The sequence below is a fragment of the Corylus avellana genome, chromosome ca3, assembly GCF_901000735.1.
Source record: "Corylus avellana chromosome ca3, CavTom2PMs-1.0".
NCBI lineage: Eukaryota > Viridiplantae > Streptophyta > Magnoliopsida > Fagales > Betulaceae > Corylus > Corylus avellana.
Window position 1 is genome coordinate 28,076,925 of NC_081543.1, and position 7,129 is coordinate 28,084,053.

General features: G+C 32.7%; 1 pseudogene; it reads left to right on the forward strand.

Moving 5' to 3' along the window:
• The window catches only part of LOC132175975 (thaumatin-like protein), a 7,736-nt pseudogene extending 6,262 nt beyond the window's left edge, over positions 1-1,474 (forward strand).
• The last annotated feature ends 5,655 nt before the right edge of the window (positions 1,475-7,129 follow it).

Genomic DNA, 7,129 nt, shown 5'->3' on the forward strand with positions numbered 1-7,129 from the left:
CAGTTTAATAAATGCACAAATTTTTTTTTTCTAAACTAGTTTGAAGGAAATTTCCTTCCACTGCAAGTCTAATAAGTGCCAAGTGTCATCTTTCATATGTTTTCTTTAATATTTTTACAGTCATTTATTGCTATTTCACTAATCTATGAACCCAAATATTAATTTTTTAAAAATTAAAAAATATTGAATGACACTTGTCATTATTAGAGTAGGTTGAAAGAAATTTCCTCCAAACTAGTTTGGAGGAAATTTGTGTCCTAAATAAATTAGGTTGAAACCCACTCTATTGAAAACTTTGTTCAAAAGTTTTTGGTGTTGACAATGTCATAGGTTAAACTTACTGTGGAAGTATTAACTACGGACCAAACACGTCGTTAACAAATGTTACCTACAATTATTTTATGCAGATATTCTTTATTTTTCTTTTTGTTGACTTGTCTTCAAGTCTAGCCAATAATAAAACGGGCGTGCCAAATTTTCCAACAATCTAATTCACGCACCTTCCCAGAAGGCCATGACCCCCCAAGCTCACCCTATATAAACCCCTAAGCATCTCCCTCACAAACCACAAGAGCTTACCAGTTACAACAAATATCTCTCACTTCACAAAATGAGTCTCTCCAAAAATCTATCCATTTTCTTCTCTCTTTTCATTGCTCTCTACTTCGGTCTAGCACATGCAGCTAGATTTGACATAACAAACAATTGCCCTTTCACAGTTTGGGCTGGGGCTGTGCCCGGCGGTGGCCGACAACTCAATCAAGGTGAAACATGGAACCATGAAGTTGATGCTGGCACTACAGGCGGCCGCATTTGGCCTCGAACAATGTGCAATTTTGATGGTTCCGGACGTGGCAGTTGCCAAACTGGTGACTGCGGTGGACTTCTTCAATGCCAAGCCTACGGTACACCCCCAAACACTCTTGCTGAATTTGGGTTAAACAAATACAACAACTTGGACTTCTTCGATATCTCTCTTGTCGATGGGTTTAATGTTGCTATGGATTTTAGTCCCACCTCTAGTGGTTGCACTCGTGGTATAAGATGTACTGCTGATATCAACGGGCAGTGCCCCAATGAGTTGAAGGCCTCCGGCGGCTGTAACAACCCATGTACCGTCTTTAAGACCGATCAATATTGTTGCAATTCTGGAAGCTGCGGACCGACAGATTTTTCCAAATTTTTTAAGGAACGCTGCCCCGATGCTTATAGTTACCCTAAAGATGATGCAACAAGCACATTCACGTGCCCTGGTGGGACTAACTACAAGGTTGTCTTCTGCCCTTGAAGTAGTACTAAAATAGGAAGGAAAGCTGCATGGCTAGTCATATATAATAATATGTAATGTAATAAAAGCTTAAAGGCTTTGTTTGCAGTGCAGACGCGCGCAATATATTACGTATTCACGTAATTAGATTGTAATAAATTCACCCTCACAAGTCATTATAACCATCGCTATTTGCTTTGACTTTTATTTTTGGTGAACCATTTATGCATCTCTCTCTATGTCGGTATTTCTTGTGGCTGATGATGAATCAAGTACAAATGGGAGGTAAATGGACCTGTAAATTTTTTACTATAAAGTTTCTATTATAAATTAATTATTAAAGTATAAACGCAATTGACACATAAACTTTTAAAGAAACTACAGTAGCATTTTCCAACTTTTATTACTGACCATAAAGATATCTTTATAGAGCTAATTTTTGCCAATTTTTTTTTAAAATCTATTTTTTACCCAGATCAAGCAAACAGCCGGGTTGACTGGACAATTCATTCTATAGTTAAACTACCCACCTCAAAATACCAAAGTTTATTTTATATTAGTTGAAATTAACTTTAAAGGTTTCATATTAAAACTAACCCAAAAAAAAAAAAAAAAAAAAAAAACTCTTAAGAGCTAATTGAGGGTTTGGGGAAGAAGCATAAGTCTCCGGAATTTGAGGATCCACCTTCAAATATCACTAGGAGGAAGTGGAGAGCATCTCACTTCTAACTCAAGTGCTTTTAGAGTCGCCCTATGTGGTAGTCTCAATTTTTCTAATAAATTGGGTCACTTATTTGACTTGTTTTAATAAGTATAAGTTTCCTGTATGGTTTTCTAATTGTTTTGAAGCTTTTGTTTAAGGTGTCCACCTTTTGGTTGTTTTTGTTATGTTGTAATTAATCTCCCATTTTTCTCCCGTATAATTATTATTATTAAATAATAATAAAACTCATCTGCCTCTCATACGTGGGATATTGTGCAATACTGAGACGGCTAAGAGTCATGGGCTGATGCAAGACTTTGGACAGTTATATTATTAGTGGGCCTTTTCCAGTTTTGGGAAGTTATGGTTTATGTTTAGTTGCATTTAAACAGGTTACTTGATTTATTGATCAAGATTCAAAATATATATATATAGGGATGGAGCCAGGAAGTTTTATGGGAGGGGACCAAAGCAATTTTTTTTTTTTTTTTTTCAGTGTGTAATGAACCAGTACTTTTTTTTTTTTTTTTTTTGTCTTCTTTTTCTAATCACGGGTACTTAAATACAATGAGGAATTGAGCTTAGAATTGTGTCATACTCTCCAATTAAACGTTTAAATTTTAACAAACAATATTCTCAACCATAATATGCAAATTACAAGACCACTTAGATTAGGAATTGAGCTTAGAGAACTAACCTCAAAAAGTGCGACCTGCGTTGAGTTATTTTGCACCTCGTTGATTAGCATGATATTCTCGTGACACACAATCTAGGATCAAACTCCAATAAACTTTGTGCATTTTTTCTTTTGAAATAGTCAAATATTGTATTTGACTTTCTCATCATCTACAAATAAATTTACATGATCATTTTGAGTCATTAGAAAATAAAGAAAAAATATTTGTAGGTTAACAATGAACAAACTCACATGAATAACATAATCATCACATAGACTCTTAAGTTAAACATTATACTTTAACCCTATAATTATTATTCTCTTCCTATTCTATTGATCTAGCAACTTACCCCAAATTTATAATACTCATATTCACATACAAGAATCAATATGATTATAATATGACATAATAGAACCTAAACCCCATGGGCATCAATTTCCATTGAACTCATAAAAGTTTAGGGTTAATTAACACTTTAAATGTAATTAACACATCCAATTAGCAATCCTAGTGTTCACATACTAAAAGCCCTAATTTAATTCATACTATACAAATTAGGGTTTATGTCTATACTATAAACAATAATGAAATTAAAGCTTTAAACCCATTAATCTAACAACCCGGATCTCAAATCATGCATAGAAATCCACTACACACAAAAGCCCCTAGTGAAGTTTAGGAATTTAGCTTCTTACTAAAATTCCCCCAAATTCGGACCTAATTAAAAATTCCTTAAATCATTATGATTTCAAACTTGAAATTCAATGGGTGGAACAAAAACTCAAAGAGAAACTAGAGATTTCTCAATGGCATTAGTTATAAAAACCCATCAAATATTCTCATACGGCCATATCAAATCAAGAACCAGAAATCCTCACAGAGAAAAGATCCAAGATTTACATACATACATAAAGAAAATAACAACAAAAAACATATAAATTTCCAAGTAGCAACATGAATTTCCAAGTTTCCAAGCCGAAAGGCAAAAAAAAAAAAAAAAAAGTCAACTTTTTAGATTCTTAACCAAATTTCCAAGCCAAACAATAGAAAAATTTACCAAAAGAAAACTCCATGATTAACCTAAGAAGTAAGAACCGACAAGTGGAGGAGAGTTGGGGGGATTGGGACCTATCAATTTATTTTGGGTGGGGACTCGTATAAATTTTTTTTTACTCAAAATATCTTTTTTGAGGGAAGGGGGGGGCATGGCTCCGTCTATGTGTGTAAGCTACGTCATTGCAAACGTGCATTAATTATTAAGACTTTTTGGAAGCTAGCTATAGCAATTTGAATAATTGGTAATATCTTTTTTGATGAAGTGGGGGGGACCATGGCCACAGCAGGTCCCCCCCTCCCTCCGACTTTGATGGGGGGCGTAGATGAGTCCTACAAGCTAAGTTGTTTCCTTATATCCTGTTTGGAATTTGCATTGGATAAATAGAGATTTTAAGTCAAAAAGTATTTTTTGACAAAAGCTTCATTTTTAAGCTTTTATTGAAAATACGTTTTGACCATTTTTAGACTTTTTAAACCCTTTCCAAACAAATCTTTAGTGAGCTTTGAGAAAACATCTGCTATCTTGTTCGCTTACTTGGGCTCACAACCTTTATCAATCTTTAGGCTTGACATTGAGTTCATGGTGTTTGATAACCGGGTTGTGGGGGTAGATGCTGTACATTTTCGGGAAATGTGCCAAATTAAACATCCACTTATCGGTACCCAATCTATTAAGTGACCATTTTACCCTTCCCTTCGTTCTCTTTTATTTTTTTATTTTTTATTTTTATTTATTTATTTTTATTTTTTATCCTTCCAGTGAACGACTTCGAACCAAATAACTAGCATCCTATGCCAATAAGCCGCCAGATCTTACTTGGTATACTCACGGGTAGCAATGTTTTCTGTTATTATCCTCACTTTTTTTTTTTTTTTAATGTTACTCTTTGTATTCCATATTTTGATAGTAAATTTCTTTCGAGTCATCTCTGCATGTAGGCTTGTTAAACCAAACCACTTAAATCTTAATATCATGTAGATTGTTTTTTACTTTCTTCTTATTTTTTGCATCTCACCACTTCTGAAAAATATGATATATTTTCGCAACTCATACAAGACATAATGATCAAGACCAACTTAGTGTTTTTTGAGGCCTTAGGCGAAGCTTTTAAATGGAGCCTTATTTTTTTTTTAATATTTGTATATTAATTAAATCATATTTATTTTAATATTATTATTTTATTTAGAGTTATCATTTTTATTAATCCTTACAAAAATAAACACAACAATAAAAAAATTAATTAATTAATTTTTTTTTTATGAATCAATCGAAGAACTGCACCAAATCTCTACGAAGCACATGTTCCAAAACTGAAGCACACAAAAGCAAAAAAAAAAAAAAAAAAAAAAAAAAAAAAAAAAACTAGAAATATTATCAAGAACCCATACAAAATTATCAAAAAAAAAAAAAAAAAAATCCATACCGTGGCAGTAACTTTCTCACTTGATTCTTTGATACATCTTTGTTTTAAACAAAACCTACCAAAAAATTTGTTAAAAACCAATACAAAACCCACTAGAAAAATCAAGCACAAAAATAAAGATTACAAAAAAATCAATTTATTTATTTATTTTTTATTTTTTATTAATTCTTACCTCTTTGATATACCTGTTTCAAACAAAACCCACCAAAAAAATTGACAAAAACCCATACAAAACTCACAGGAAAAATCAAGCACAGAAATAAACATTACAAAAAAAAAATCAATTTTTGATTTTTGATTTTTGATTTTTATGAATTCTTACCCTATTGATACGCGTGTTTCTCTCTCGCCCAGCCTCTCTCTCTCTCTCTCTTCATCTCTCTCCATCATGTTATGTTTTGAAAAAAAAAAAAAAAAGATAAGAGGGGAGGCTGTCGGCAGTGGAGAAGAAAAGAGAGAAAGAAAAAAAAAAAGGAAAGAAAATGGGTGGTTAGGTAGGGTTAAAATGATCTTTCAATATCAAATAATTTCGGATACATAAGTAGATACTAGATAGGCTCTTTTTAAGTACAAGGATATTTGCTTTTTTGGATTAATTAGTCTTATTTTACCATGGGCTTTTATTATATTGAGGTCTTATTAAATTGAGACATTTTTTAAATTACTTACTTATCATGATTAGATGCCTTAAGTTTTTATGAAGAAAAAAAATGGGCCTTAAATTAAAAAAAAATTAATTAATTAATTAATTAATTAATTATTTTTTTTTTTAGGCCTTATTAATCCGGGGGCCTTAGGCTAGCGCCTCACTCGCCTAGTGGTCTAGCCGGCCTGATAATGATGGCTGTACGTAAGGGAAGAAAAGAAAAAATGAGTGAGAGCTCAGTAGCTCATAGGACTCCTTGTAATATTATAAGTAGGGTTGAGATATTACAAATTTTACTATAAATCCTAAACCCTAAACCTTAAACGAAACAGTACAAAAATGATGGAATAATTAAATAAATAAGTTGGCTTTTTCAATTTTTCTGAGAGGGGTGCTAAAAGTACTAAAATATTTACCACGTACAAAATCATGCGACTCTCCTTAATTTATAATATGGGGTTAGCTATCCCTTGTTTTCTTTTTGAGCACTGATATATGTATTCATGAACCTCAAGTTTATACATTATAAGTTTATTCTAGAAAAGTGAGTCAGAGTGAAGTTCAATTGTGTTTCAAAAAAAAAAAAAGACCTATTAGAAAGAACATACCAGGCAGATGCCCTATGGATTAATTTGGTTACTCCAAATTCTTAGTCTCTTATACAGGAACAGAACCAGAAAATTTTATGGAAGTGGGCTGACTAATTTTCCTTATTTTGGGGGGGACCATGGCCTACCCCGGTCCCCCCCTCCCTTCGTCTCTGCTCTTATATATATGTTGGTATTTCTTGTGACTGCTGATGAATCAAGTATTAATGGGATGTAAATGGTGTACGTGTAACTTTTATGGCGGCAAAGGGTATTACACCGGTCCCCCCCTCCCTTCGTCTCTGCTCTTATATATATGTCGGTATTTCTTGTGGCTGCTGATGAATCAAGTATTAATGGGATGTAAATGGTGTACGTGTAACTTTTATGGCGGCAAAGGGTATTACAATTTTTATTTTATATATATATATATATATATATATATATATATATATATAAATTAACATGGTAGCTAAAATATAATTAGAAACACTTTTAATTTTTTTTACCAAACGACAACTTTTCAAACGGACTTTTTAAGTGTTAAATGCACTTTTAAGCTCCTCAAACGCAATCCCAAACAAACCCTTAGTGGGCTTTGAGACACATCTATTATCTTGTCCGCTTACTAGGGCTCACAACCTTTATCAATCTTTAGCATCCCATGCCAATAAGCCGCCGGATCTTACTTGGTATACTCTGAGGTAGCAATGTTTTATGTTATTTTCCTCTCACTTTTTTTTTTTTTTAATTTTTTTTTTTTTTTTTT